We start from the raw sequence: 14,585 nt of genomic DNA, 5'->3' as shown, positions 1-14,585 counted from the left end.
GCGACTCCCTGGAGGTCCACTGGTGCTAACTGACCATGTTGGAGCCTTTGGAATCACCCATCCTCGCTCTCTTCCTCATGTCCGACGAACTCCGTCCACACCCACCGCTGGAGACGTCATTTTTGAGCTACTTTGGCCACCCCTCGCCAAGCTTCGGGAACAGGCAGGTGCGCCTGAGCCTCCTCTACCCATCCCTCCCTCTCAAATTGGTCGCCACGCCCTCCTCGCCGGAGAGAGCCCCGGCGAAGCACCACTGTCGGTGTCAAAACAGGCGGATCTCGGGTAGGGGGTCCCGAACTATGCATCTAGGCGGATGGTAATACGAGACAAGGGGCACGATGTTTTTACCCAGGTTCGGGCCCTCTCGATGGAGGTAAAACCCTACTCCTGCTTGATTAATATTGATGATATGGGTAGTACAAGATTTGATCTACCACGAGATCAGAGAGGCTAAACCCTAGAAGCTAGCCTATGGTATGATTGTTGTTCGTCCTACGGACTAAAACTCTCCGGTTTATATAGACATCGGAGAGGGCTAGGGTTACACAGAGTCGGTTACAATAGGAGGAGATCTACATATCGTATCGCCAAGATTGCCTTCCACGCCAAGGAAAGTCCCATCCGGACATGGCACACAGTCTTCAATCCTGTATTTTCATAGTTCGGGAGTCCGGCCAAAGGTCATAGTCCGGCCATCCGGACACCCCCTAATCCAGGACTCCCTCAGTAGCCCCTGAACCAGGCTTCAATGACGATGAGTCCGGTGCGCAGATTTGTCTTCGGCATTGCAAGGCGGGTTCTTCTCCAAATCCCATATACCTGTTGAATAGTGTCTGGCTTCTGATGAATGTCATGCTCCTCGGCTTCCGCGCCCAATCATGGCCATTTTCCACGTGTCAAAAGAATGTGAAAAGACAGGGGTTCTTTTTGTCATTTACCCCCTTAGCTGCACAAAGGGGCCGCCTATAAAACAGACGGGGATTCTAGATCCGAAATCACACCATCTTCCCTCCGCGAGCATCCATCGGAGCACATTCCACAAAGATCCATTCTACCATGGCCGGTCAACGCAGCTCCTCCTCTCGCCCCTCCAGCCCTCGGCCCGGAGATTGGGAGAGGTGTTCCGTCCTGCACAGCGAGCTAGTAGCGCTTCAAACCAAGGGGCTCCTCCCCCAAGCGTACATGGTCCCAGTTTGAGCCGGGCTTGCTACCTATAGTGGCGGAGAACAGGCGGAGAGCGTCTCCAATCCCTCCAAAGGAGAGCGGGTATGCTTTGTCCCTTATTTTATAAGAGGGCTCGGATTTCCAATTCATCCGTTTCTCCGGGGGTTACTGAAGTGCTATGGCCTCCAGCTACACCATCTCACGCCTGCCTCCATACTTCATATTGCGGGCTTCGTGGCCCTTTGCGAGCTATTTTTGGGCATCGAGGCCCATTTCACGTTGTGGAAGAGGTTATTCTGCCTCGTGCCCCGCTCTCAGGAGGGGTCGATTTATCAAGTGGGCGGAGCCGAATTATGGCACATCGCCGGGACTGGATATCTATCCGGAAGCCCAAAGAAGGCGTCCAAGGACTGGCCTTCAGAATGGTTTTATATAGATGACGTCCCTCTGCCGGACCCTGTGCGGATCGGCCTCCCTAAGTTCAATAATGCCCCCTTAAAGAAGCGCCTAAGCTGGCGTCCACGGAGCCCTCAGAGGGAAACTAACTATGACGTCCTTTACCTGATTAGCCGGATAAGGTTGTTAGCTCATTCCAGACTAACCATGATCGAAGTCATGGCCACATGCATTACGCGGGTGGTGCGGCCGCTTCAGTACAGAGGCCACCCCATGTGGGATTTCAACGGGGAATACGACCCCACCCGGTGCGGCCGCAAGGGGCCGGATTCGGCTGCCAGGCTAACGAAGATCTTATCCGCTTTGTACAAGGGAGAAGAGGAGGAATTCCTCTGTGTCAACCCACGGGGCGGATTCTCTATGTACAATCCTCCAAGCTGGGTAAGCGAACACTTTCACTTGTCCATCCATTTTCAAATTCCTATAGTCAAGTAATTAGTCTAGCAAATTTAACGCTGGAGCTTCGCCGGACTGTAAAGGAGATAAACAACCCTCCTCCACAACCCGAGGACCCAGAACAGTCCCTCGACCCGGACTCCCAAGAGGACCCAGACTTATGCGTGGAGCTGATTGATGGGGTGTTTCATCAAATGAGTAAGGACAACACCTTAGTGGCCATTACGGCCGATTATCCCGGACTACTTCCAGCCTCAAAGGTAACCGAGGCCAAAGTCCCAGTAATTTCAAGAGGATCCATCCATGCTTATTTTTGATCGCCGTAAACCAATAGCGTTTCTTTTTGCAGGGGAAATCCTTGAGGCGGAGGGCCGAGCCCGCCGTGGCTAGCCAACAAGGGCCATTAAGGCCCGGCGGGCTAAAAAGAAGTGCGGACCGGATCGAGACGCCGGTGCAACGGTATGGCGCGCGACTTTAATGCCCAGGGTTTATGCCATCAAGGCATACTAACGTTCATGCTCTCTTTAGGAAGAACAGCGCCCGCCGGACTATATCCATCGGCCAGGCTTCAAGGCTGGGTCCGGAAGCGGAGGTGAACACGGGGCGCGCACCGGACGTTCCTCCGAAAGAGGACATGGATGGGCTATCGGCCCCCAATTCAGAGGTGGAGAGTGCCATGAACCATAGGGGTCGCCGGACTGTTCTTTGTGACGCATGTTTTTTTCCAAGAGGCGTTGGACGCCTTTAATACCGGAGATGCGTACCTCCGTGCCGCTCAAAATGGTCTAGCCAGAGCCACAGAGCAGTATGTAAAGGACATACGGGTGAGTAAATCTGATGGTTATATATGTCAGTATCCCCTGAGACTTGAAACAGTTAAAATAACTGATTTAAGGATCATTTGTTATGCACGATCTTACAAAAAAGAATATGCAACTGTCCCAGGAGCTGAAAGAGTTCAAGGCCCAACTTGAGGCCGCACTAGCCGCTACAGAGAATGCCAAGGGGACCCCCTCAGGTAATATATGCTTCGAAAGATAAGTATGCTGCGAAGTGCGGCATGTGTGCAATTCTGACAATAACAGTGCAGATGGGGCCGGAGTAGATCCAGACAAGCAACAACTCTTGCGCCAGTTAAAGGCCGGCGAGAGCGTGCTTACGAGGGTGAGGCAAGAGAAGAACAAGCTTCAACATGCCAATACCCAGCTGGGCAAGGAACTAAAGGATGTTCGTGCTCAGCTGTCGGATTCCGTAAAGGAAAATCAGCGACTACGATGCGGCATTTTTAGTAAGTGCTTGAATGTATCTTCAAAAAAGAGTTCGGCGAGGAAGTCGATTGATAGAGTTATGTCTGTCGATATGCTGACAGGTCAGCCTGAGGAGGAAATGCCCAGTTCTACGGGTGACCTTCTTCCCGAGCTATCGCAACTGCACGAACGAGTTCGACAGGTGATGCAAGGCGTCGTCCAGGCTTTGTGGCCATCCCCCTCCATGCCCGAAGGCCTTGGAGAGCTTGCAGAGAAGCTAAAGGGAGCGCGGCAGCGCCTCCGATTATGGAAGATATCGGCCTGCCGTCAAGGCGTTAGGGAGGCCTGGGCCATGGTGAAGACGCGGTACACGAAGGCTGACCCAAACCACATGGCCGAGGTCGGACCTGTGGGGCCCGACGGGAAGGAGATCCCTGTCAGTTTAGTGCATGGCTAGGTAGAGCTAGCCGCCAAGTATTCCCAACAGGATTGAAGAATAATATACCCAGTCAAATTGACTATGTAATTTTAAATGACATGTAAAATGCCTTCTAGCCGGATTCTAGATCATTTGTCATTGCAGACCTTTTCGCTTCAACCTCTGGACCCGATAGTCTGGAGTGTATCTGAATACCCTCTCGTTTATGTAAGAACCGGAGCATGCGTGTAGACCAGGCATAGGGGTCATAAGTGCTTTAGCAGACAAGTGCCCAACTAGTTATGTAATATTACATGGTTAGTAAGAAACATCTTCCAGGGAGAATAGTTCCGTTAGGGGTTCCTTTCCCTCAGAGGCATGCCTTAAAGTGCATGTCAGGACTGCGAAAAAAGCAGGAAAGCATCTGGGGGCAGATAAATAAACAAGTGAAAAATCATCTTTTAGTTCACCGACCGAATATTCCCTTAAGAACGCTAGCTTTCGGCTTCACCCAGTCTGAGGTACATATCCGGCTGATCCGGCAGTAACAATCGCAGAGGTGCTCCCTTTACCACCTAGCCGAACAATCGGGAACGTAGGGGTAAGCACAGGAGCCAGGCAACCCAGCTTGGCCAAAACTTAAGTCATATCGATGCATATAATGGTGAATAAAAGGTACATGCGGAAGTGTGACACATGTGTTGGGCATGAGGCCCGTGTATACAAGCTTTTGATAAAGAAGCCCCCAGGTATAATGAGCGCGGGTACCGCGTCAATTATGTGTGAACAATGCGCAAGCGAGCCCTTAAAGGCTTGTAAGAAAAAGGGAGGGAGAAGGAGAGAAATATAAGTCAGCTAATGTGTAAAAAATAGACAGAGGAAGGACACGAACACAGAGTCCGGCACTAGGCGTAGAATCTTCATAGGCGTGCTGTGTTCCATGGGTTCGACTGGAGTCGGTTGTCCGATGCATTTCGCAGACGGTACGCTCCACCAGTAAGGACTTGGTCGATTACGAAGGGACCTTCCCATTTGGGCTTGAGTTTGTCCTTTTTCTTGTCCGGCAGGCGTAGAACTAGTTCGCCAACATTGTAAGTTTTGGCCCGTACTTCTCTGCTTTGATATCTTCGAGCCTGCTGTTGATAGAATGGGGAACGGGCTTTTTCCATGTAGCGCTCCTCCTCCAATGTGTCCAAACTGTCCTGCCGATCGAGCTCGGCTTCTCTTTCTTCGTACATGCGCACGCAAGGTGAGCCATGAATTATGTCGCAGGGCAGGACTGCCTCTGTGCCGTATACCATAAAGAATGGTGTGAATCCCGTAGTGCGATTCGGCGTGGTCCGCAGCCCCCAGAGTATGGAGTCAAGCTCCTCTACCCAGTGCGTGTTAGATTCCTTGAGGGTTCGCACTAATCTGGGTTTGATGCCGCTCATGATTAGACCATTGGCTCGTTCGACTTGACCGTTAGTTTGTGGGTGCTAGACTGAAGCGTAGTCGAGCTTGAAGCCCATGTTTTTTCACCAGAGTTTAACCTTGTCGGTCGTAAAGTTTGTGCCGTTGTCTATGATGATGCTATGGGGGACGCCGTAATGGTGTACAACCCCTGATATGATGTCTATCACCGGTCCGGATTTGGCCGTCTTGACAAGCTTGGCCTCTATCCATTTGGTGAATTTGTCCACCATGACCAGTAGATATTTATGCTTGTGGGTTCCCCCTTTAAGGGGTCCAACCATGTCAAGCCCCCAGACCGCAAAAGGCCAGGTAATGGGTATAGTTTGGAGGGCGGTAGGTGGCATGTGGCTTTGATTAGCAAATAATTGGCAACCAACGCATCACTGGACTAAGTCCTGAGCATCTGCCCGGGCCGTCGGCCAATAAAATCCAGTATAGAAGGCCTTGCTTACAAGGGCCTGGGCTGCGGCGTGGTGCCCGCCGAGTCCGGCATGAATTTCAGCCAGAAGGTTCCGCCCTTCCTCTTCGGAGATACACCTTTGAAGGACTCCGGTGGTGCTTTTCTTGTAAAGCTCTCCTTTCTGGACTTTATAGGATTTAGATCGCCGTACTAGGCAGCGTGCCTCATTTTGGTCCTCAGGAAGTTCCTTCCTAGTTAAGTAGGCTAAGAATGGTTCTGTCCACGGGGCAATTACTGCCATTATTACATGGGCTGAGGGTGTGACTTCGTTGGCGGAGTCTTCCATTGTGTCAGAATGTTCGGTGTTAGGTGGTGCGGCCCGGTCCGGATTGTTATTTCCGGATTCCCCCTCCCACTGTACAGATGGCTTGAATAGCCTTTCCAAGAAAATGTTGGGGGGGACTACATCGCGCTTTGCGCCGATGCATGCCAAGACGTCTGTTGCCTGATTGTTTTCCCAGACTATCTGGTGAAATTCCAGCCCTTCGAACCGAGCTGACATATTTAGGACGGCGTTGCGATAAGCTGCCATTTTTGGATCTTTGGCATCAAAGTCTCCTTTTATTTGGGATATCGCAAGGTTCGAATCCCCACGCACCTCAAGGCATTGAATGCCCATGGAGACTGCCATCTGGAGGCCATGTAGAAGGGCCTCGAATTCGGCTGCATTGTTGGAGTCCGTATACATTATCTGGAGTACATATTGGACTGTATCTCCTGCAGGGGATGTTAGAACGACGCCAGCCCCCAGACCCGCCAGCATTTTGGAGCCGTCGAAGTGCATGGTCCAGTTGGAATATGTGTCATACTCTTTAGGGAGTTCGGCTTCAGTCCATTCAGCGCCAAAGTCGGCCAAGGCTTGCGACTTGATGGCTCTCCATGGCTTATAGGTTATGTCGAATGGGAGGAGCTCAATGGCCCATTTGGCAATCCAGCCCGTTGCGTCACGGTTGTTTATGATATCATTAAGAGGTACTTCGGAGGCTACTGTTATTGAACACTCTTGAAAGTAGTGTCGTAGTTTCCAGGACGCCATGAACACTGCATATGCTATCTTTTGGTAATGCGGGTACCGGGACAAGCATTGAGTGAGGACAGTGGACACGTAGTAGACTGGTTTCTGTACAGGGAATTTGTGTCCGTCCGTTTCTTGTTCGACGACGAGGACTGCGCTTACAACTTGGTGAGTTGCCGCGATGTATAACAACAGTGGTTCTTCGATCTTAGGCGCGGCCAGGACCGGGTTTTTGCTAGTATGGCTTTTATTTCTTCGAGCCCGACGGTGGCGGCATCCTTCCACTCAAAGTGTTGGTGCACCGGAGGAGGCGGTAAAGGGGTAATGCCTTTTCCCCCAAGCGGGAGATGAAGCGGCTTAGAGCCGCCATGCATCCAGTCAATTTTTGTATTTGCTTGAGATCTTTTGGAATATCCAATTGTGATAGAGCTCAGATCTTGGCTGGGTTTGCTTCAATTCCTCTACCAGATACAATGAAGCCCAAGAGCTTTCCGGCTGGTACGCCGAGAATGCATTTTTCCGGGTTAAGCCTAATGTCGTATGTTCAGAGGTTATCGAACGTGAGCCTCAAGTCGTCTATTAGAGTTTCGACATGCTTGGTTTTGACGACCACATCATCCACGTATGCTTCAACCGTTTTGCTGATCTGGTTGGCCAGACATGTCTGAATCATGCGTTTATATGTTGCGCCGGCGTTTTTTTAGCCCAAAGGGCATTGTGTTGAAGCAGAATGGGCTGTATGGGGTGATGAATGCCGTTGCGGCTTGGTCTAACTCTGCCATCTTGATGTGGTGGTAGCCAGAGTATGCATCGAGGAAACACAATGAATCGTGTCCTGCGGTGGCGTCGATGATTTGATCAATGCGGGCGAGGGGGAAGGGATCCTTTGGGCAGGCTTTGTTGAGGTCTTTGAAATCGACGCATAAGCGCCAGGATTTGTCCTTCTTTGGTACCATCATCAGGTTTGCTAGCCAGTCCTGATGTTTTATATCTCTGATGAATCCGGCTTCCAATAGTTTGGCTAGCTCCTCTCCCATGGCTTGTCTCTTAGGTTCGGAGAAACGCCGAAGAGCCTGCTTAACAGGCTTGAATCCTTTTAGGATGTTCAGGCTGTGCTCGGCGAGCCTGCGTGGGATTCCTGGCATGTCTGAGGGGTGCCAGGCAAAAATGTCCAATTTTCGCGTAGGAATTCTCTTAGTGCGGCGTCTACATCGGGGTTTAGTTGTGCCCCGATGGAGGCCGTTTTTGTAGTGTCCGTTGGATGGACTTGGAACTTGACTATTTCGTCTGCCGGCTTGAAGGAGGTGGACTTGGATCTTTTGTCGAGTATCACGTCGTCCCTGTCCACCGTGGAGCACAACGCAGTTAGTTCCTCGGCCGCTAGGGCTTCGGATAATGCCTCGAGGGCCAGTGCGACTGTCTTGTTTTCGGCGCGGAGCGCTATGTCCGGATCGCTAGCAAGAGTGATGATTCCATTGGGTCCGGGCATTTTGAGCTTCATGTACCCATAATGGGGTATAGCGTGAAAAATTGTGAATGCCTCTGTCCCTAACAGAGCGTGGTATCCACTGCTGAACGGGGCCACTTGAAATGTGACCTCCTCGGATCTGTAATTATCGGCGTGCCGAACACCACATCCAGTGTGGTTTTTCCTGTACAGCATGCTTCCCGAGTGGGGATTATTCCTCTAAAGGTTGTGTTGCTTCGCTCAATGCGGCTCCAGTCTATTTCCATTTTTCGTAGGGTTTCCTCATAAATGAGGTTCAATCCGCTGCCACCGTCCATGAGTACCTTGGTAAGCCGAAGGCCATCCACTATCGGACTGAGGACCAGTGTGGCTGGTGCTCGGGCTGTTCGGAATTTAGGTTCGTCACTGTCATTAAAGGTAATAGTCGTGTCACTCCATGGGTTTATTGTCGCTACCTAGTAGACTTCGGTAAGGTTGTGGAGCGTCCGTTTCCTCGCATTGTTTGATGCGAAAGTCTCGAAGACTGTTGATACTGTACTGGCGTTCTTGGAGTGGTGCTCTGCGGATTCTGGAGTTAGAAGCTCCTCGCCACTTCTGGCCACCTGCCAGAGTATCCAACATGCTCTAAGGCTATGAGTTGGTGTGGCGCCCTCTGTATTATGAATTTTACAGGGTCCATTGAGCCATCCCTCCAGTACGGTTCCATACCCTATAGAGGATTTTTATTTTTTATTGTTTGGCCCGGGTGCCTGGTGATAATGCGCCCTTTTGTTTCGGAATGGGATTGTATTCAGGGTCGGGTTGTCCCAGAATTTTGTTTCGGTTTTCCGAATTCTTTCTGTCGCACAGTACTTTCGTACTATGGATGCCAAGTCGGCGAAGCGTGTAATTTCACGGCGACTTATGGCGTTGAGGATTCTGATGTCCGTGCACTTGTTGCAGAAGAATGAAATTGCATCCCCCTCACAGCAGTCCTTTATATTGTTCATAACCAGGAGGAATCTGGCCCAGTAATGGTGTACTGTTTCTCTGGGCTCTTGCCGAATTTGGGATAGATCCCTTATATTTGGGTGGGCGGGTGGAGCTAGATCCAGGACCTCGCCCAATCTGAGATTCAGGGGCCAAGAAATTTCCGAACTCGGAAACTTGGGTTCCTGGACGTTATCCAATGAATCAGGCCCACTGCCTGACTTTAGGTTCAGGGTTTGAGTGATGTCCTCCCCTCCGCGGGTGTCCGGCTTGGAGGGATCAGGAATCCGGACACATCTAGTCCTTAGGATGGGTGAAGATTCGCCGCATTGTTCCTCCACCACTTCAACATGGTGGGTGACCTGGGGAGAGTCAATCTCTCTCGGATCGGGTTTAAGCCCAATCTGATTGTAGTCCATAGCGACTCCCAGGGCGGCGATGCGATCCAAGAGCTCGTTTAAGGGAGAGAGCTCCATCGGATCTAACTTCTCGGCAAGTTCCAAGTTGACGTGGAGATTGCATTCGATGACCCGAGAAGTCATCGTCGACGCGGCGACTGAACAAGCGGTCATTAGAACACCGCCTAGCCGGAGAGTTTGACCGACAGCCAAAGCTCCTTTAGCAACAGCGCCCTATATAAAGACGGGGTGCGGCACCTTTCCTGAAGGTGACGACACAGAGGAACTCTCAATGAAAGCACCAATGTCGGTGTCAAAACCGGCGAATCTCGGGTAGGGGGTCCCGAACTGTGCGTCTAGGCGGATGGTAACAGGAGACAAGGGGCACGATGTTTTTACCCATGTTCGGGCCCTCTCGATGGAGGTAAAACCCTACTCTTGCTTGATTAATATTGATGATATGGGTAGTACAAGAGTTGATCTACCACGAGATCAAAGAGGCTAAACCCTGGAAGCTAGCTTATGGTATGATTGTTGTTCGTCGTACGGACTAAAACTCTTGAGTTTATATAGACACCGGAGAGGGCTAGGGTTACACAGAGTCGGTTACAATGGGAGGAGATCTACATATCATATCGCCAAGCTTGCCTTCCACGCCAAGGAAAGTCCCATCCGGACATGGGACGAAGTCTTCAATCTTGTATCTTCATAGTCCGGGAGTCCGGCCAAAGGTCATAGTCCGTCCATCCGGACACCCCCTAATCCAGGACTCCCTCAACCACCGTCTCCTATTTCCCTCCCCCTCTCCTCAAAACCCGACAGGCAGGGCAGACTATCAGCCTCTCCACTCGCATCCGAAGCGGTACGAGTGGAGGCGTATTCCCTGAATACGTCTTCGACGACACCCCCCCCCCAGTTTTTCTTTTATTCAAATTTAAATCCATTTTGACCAGCAACTTTGACAAGCTCTAACTCCTATACCATAAGTCCAAATGAGTTGATTATTTTTGCATTGGTTTTGTACTGAAATTCTCTAGCAGCACACCTAATTTGAGATTTTTCCCTGGTGTATAGAGTTTCTGCTGTCGCTGCAACATACCCTAGGTATGTTGCCCTAACTGTGCATAGACACGGGAACAAAATTATGGCATCAGGCCATCCCAAAATACAAGAAACCAAGATCTTCGAAGGACTAGCATGCAAAACAAGAGGACCAAGATCAAGCCAGAGAAGCAAGATACCGTTAGGAGAAAAGCCTCTCTTGTCGGGAAAATGTCCTGGCACCTGCCGAGACTCACGGAGGCAAGAAACACCTCATTAGCCACTCCCCCACAACCCACGTTGTCAATCAATGCGGTGTCAAGCCGCAAAGTGATTAAGTGGTAGCCATTCGCCACGCGGCGACATCTTTCTATAGGAAAGCCTACAGATGACACCCATCCCGCAACGTGTCAAACAAGCAGGTGTGGAGCTGGCAAAATAAGCCCGACAAGGCTTGCCGGGTGAACAACGATGTGACGCTGGGCGGTGCATTTAATGTGCTCTGTCAGCCTGCAGAGTTAGGTATGATAGCATTGTTGTTAGTGCACAATGACTGATTTGCCATTGTGGTCACCCTTAACCTATAAAAGGAGGCCCATGGAAACCGTAGAAAGGTTTTGCGAGGTTGGAAAGTTAGACACTCATACGCGCGTAGCCGCTGCCGCCCCTGCCGGGCAAATCTACTATGCTCCACCACCAATATTCCACCATGAATCCACTAAAGTAGGAGTAGGGTTTTACGCCTCGCGGCAGCCTAAACATGGATAAAATTGCTCGTGTGATCCCTGCCATGCTGCCCCACGCTCCTCTGCTCTTTGTGCCACCTGACATTCCCCTTGCCGAACCAGCAAGGGGCCCTTGGTCCTGTAGGTGGCCGTGGTTTCCCATGAAATCTTTGGCGCGCCAGGTAGGGGGATCACTTGTGCGAACCTGAAAGCGTGTGTAGTGTGTCATCTTCATCGCCATCTTCATATTTGGTGGCGCCATCGACCATGGAGCCCAAGAAGAAGTCTAGTATTTTGGCTCAACTGTCCACCTCAAAGGCTACGCCACCCGCAGCTACCAATGCTATAGGAGTTGCAGAGGCACGCGAGGATGTGGACGCCACTAGGGATGTGGTCGGAGCAGGCAGCACCGTCACCATTTCCCCCGTGGCTGAAGCAGGAGCAGGAGACACCGAGGGAGAGCGACATCAGCAACACCCCGATTGGCACGCTCCACAGGGTACAGCTGGGGGACTACTCCATCCATACCCCTTCCTATCGCTGACGGGCATAGCCGTAGCAATGGCGCTCGATCTGAGGCAAACCGCCGCCCTTTAGCTGCCACTATCATGGGAGGGACCGCTATGCTTGCTCCTTCCCCCAGGCGAGTCGACCAAGCCGGTGCACCCGACAGAGCTGCTGGCCCTCAAGCGCCTTCGCTGCGCCACCACGCCATCCAGGTGGCCGCCCCACAACAGCAGGGGCACAGTACTATCGCTGATGGCACCATTAGAAGTCGAGCGACGGTACGGTTCACGACGTCATCACCTATGCCGAGCACGGCTATGGAGGCCATGGCGCAGGCTCAGCTGCTACTCAGGTTCCCACTAGCAGATGAGCAGATGAACGAGTGGTGTGCCTCCATCCAGAGCCTCCTCGGTTTCGCAGAGGCTGGGGGCTCACAACGATCCGGCCCGCCATGGCCTCCCCAAGCGACGGCATTGGCTCATGCTGCTAGTCGTACGGAAGGGGCCACCCCCATGGTGCAGTCCCCGCCACGGCCACCAGCGCGAGCTTGGCAACATCAAGAACCTGATGACGTCTTGATGGCCTATTCTGACCCTCGAGCGCATCCAGATCAATGGCAAGCCCCGGAGGACAAGCGGAGGGAAGACGCGCGTGTTATCGTTGAGCAACGCCGCAACGACTGCCGCTAAACCAATGGGTGCAATGGTCCTGATGTCTACAAGCCTGCGGTCGATATCGGCGAGTGCCTACCTTTAGAGATTGGGTGCCCTGCCTTTACTCGTGTGCTGCCGCAAGTCCGTTGGCCGTCCATCCGCACATTCAAGCCAGAGATACCCGAGAAGTATGATGGGAGGCTCAACCCGTCAGAGTTTCTAAGCATCTACACCATTGTCGTCCAAGCTGCCGGGGGAAGAAATGAGAAGGTATGTGCCAACTACTTTCCTTTGGCTCTCAAGTCCAATGTGAGGTCTTGGTTGATGCATCTGCCGGGGAACTCCATTTCATCATGGGCTGACCTTTGCCATGAGTTCATTGGCGCCTTCATTGGTGGCCATCAAGAACCAGGCCGGCCCAGCGATTTGTAGCTTATCCAGTAGAAAGAAGGAGTGACTCTCTGAAAGTATTTGCAAAGGTTTAGCAGAGTCCACTGGAACATCCCAAACTTCCATCTGACAGCTGTGATAGCTGCCTTCCATTCCAATGTGCGCAACCGTAGGATTCGTTCTAAGATGAATGTACGGTTGCCCAAGACCATGAAGGAGCTTTACACCCTAGTGGATAAGTGTGCTCGAACAGAGGAAGGAAGGAAGTTGCCTGGAGAGGAGGATTACATCAATATTGATTCAGAAGACGATGATGAATCCACCTATCAGAAGAAGAGCAAGAAGCATAGTAAGAGGCGCAAGGATAAGGCAGTGATGACTGTTGAATGATCCGGTGTGCCTAGTACCGGCAAGACAGCCAAGGTTGAAGTCCCCGGCAAGGAAGCTGCCGTGTGCGCTGACTTTCTGGAAGCTGCGGCTGCTGAGAACGCCGGGAAAGGCGATGTGCCGTATCCGTCGAACCAAGGGCCACGACCTTCAGGAGTGTTATCAGGTTGAGCAGCTTGTCAAGAGGCAAAGAGCTGAGTATGAGAAGCGTGAAAATAATAGGGTCAGAATGTTGCTGGCGGTAAGGGTCGAGGCGGTGAGGCAAATCGCCCCGGCAAACCTCTTCGAAACAAAGGAAAACCCACCAGAGGTCAAGAGAAGTAAGCCTATGATGATGAGAGTGGTGGAGGGTATGAAGAGGATACCAATGAGCAAGAGTTTTAGAAGGCCACTAATGCCCTGTTCATCGATGGGGGTGCATCACTGCACACATCTCACCAACAACTCAAACGATGGGCGAGTGAGGTCAATGTCGTGGAACCAGCAACAGAGGCCCGGAAACCACTCAAATAGTCATGCACGCCCATTATCTTTGACAAAGAGGATCATCCTAATCGTACCACAACGGTAGGGTGTTTGCCATTGTTGGTTTCTCCAATGATTCGCATCCTCAAGGTCACTAAAATATTGGTGGATGGCGTGGCCGGGTTGAATCTGATTTCCCCAAAGGTTATCAGTAGGCTTCAGATAACAGAAGAGGAGTTAGAGGTCACCGGCACGTTTCAAGGAGTTAATCTCGGCAGGAGTCATCCTAAGGGAAAGATCATGTTGCATGTGACATTTCAAGGGGAGTTGAACTATCAGACATAAAAGATTGTGTTTGATGTGGTCGACCTCCCCTTCCGTAAAATCGGATCCTTGGACGACCATCCCTGGCCAAATTCATGGCGGCATCCCACTATGCCTACAATACCTTGAAGATGTCTGGGCCACTTGGAATCATTTCCATCCCATCGGATGAGACGGATGCAATCATTTGCATGGATAATATGTACCGACACACGGTCACGGGAGAGGCACCGACAACAACAGTTCCCGCCAAGGAAAGCAGTGGAAAGGAGAAGGATAGCAAAGGCGCTGGCAAAGAATTCAGGAAGGGTACCTCTTCGGAGTTCGCTGCATCTGTTGATGATTTGGCGGAGAGTTCCAGTAGCAAAAGGACCAAGGTTACTTATCCACAAGTGAAGAAGGTCTCGGCAGGGATGGCTGGCGTTGATGGTACCTTCACCATCAGCACCATTCTCGATGAAAATAAGAAAGTGCGCTCGTTGCCTTCCTGCGGACGAATATTGATGTGTTTGCCTGGCAACCATCTGATACCCCCGGTCTTCCCAGGGAGGCAATCGAGCACCATCTTGTTGTCTGCTCACACGACAGACCTGTCAAGAAGAAAGTCCGGAAGCAGGACTTGGAGAGGCAGCGGTTTATTGCAGAGG

Source organism: Triticum dicoccoides, chromosome 7B (genome assembly GCF_002162155.2).
Source record: "Triticum dicoccoides isolate Atlit2015 ecotype Zavitan chromosome 7B, WEW_v2.0, whole genome shotgun sequence".
Classification (NCBI taxonomy): domain Eukaryota; kingdom Viridiplantae; phylum Streptophyta; class Magnoliopsida; order Poales; family Poaceae; genus Triticum; species Triticum dicoccoides.
This window is presented reverse-complemented; position numbering follows the sequence as displayed.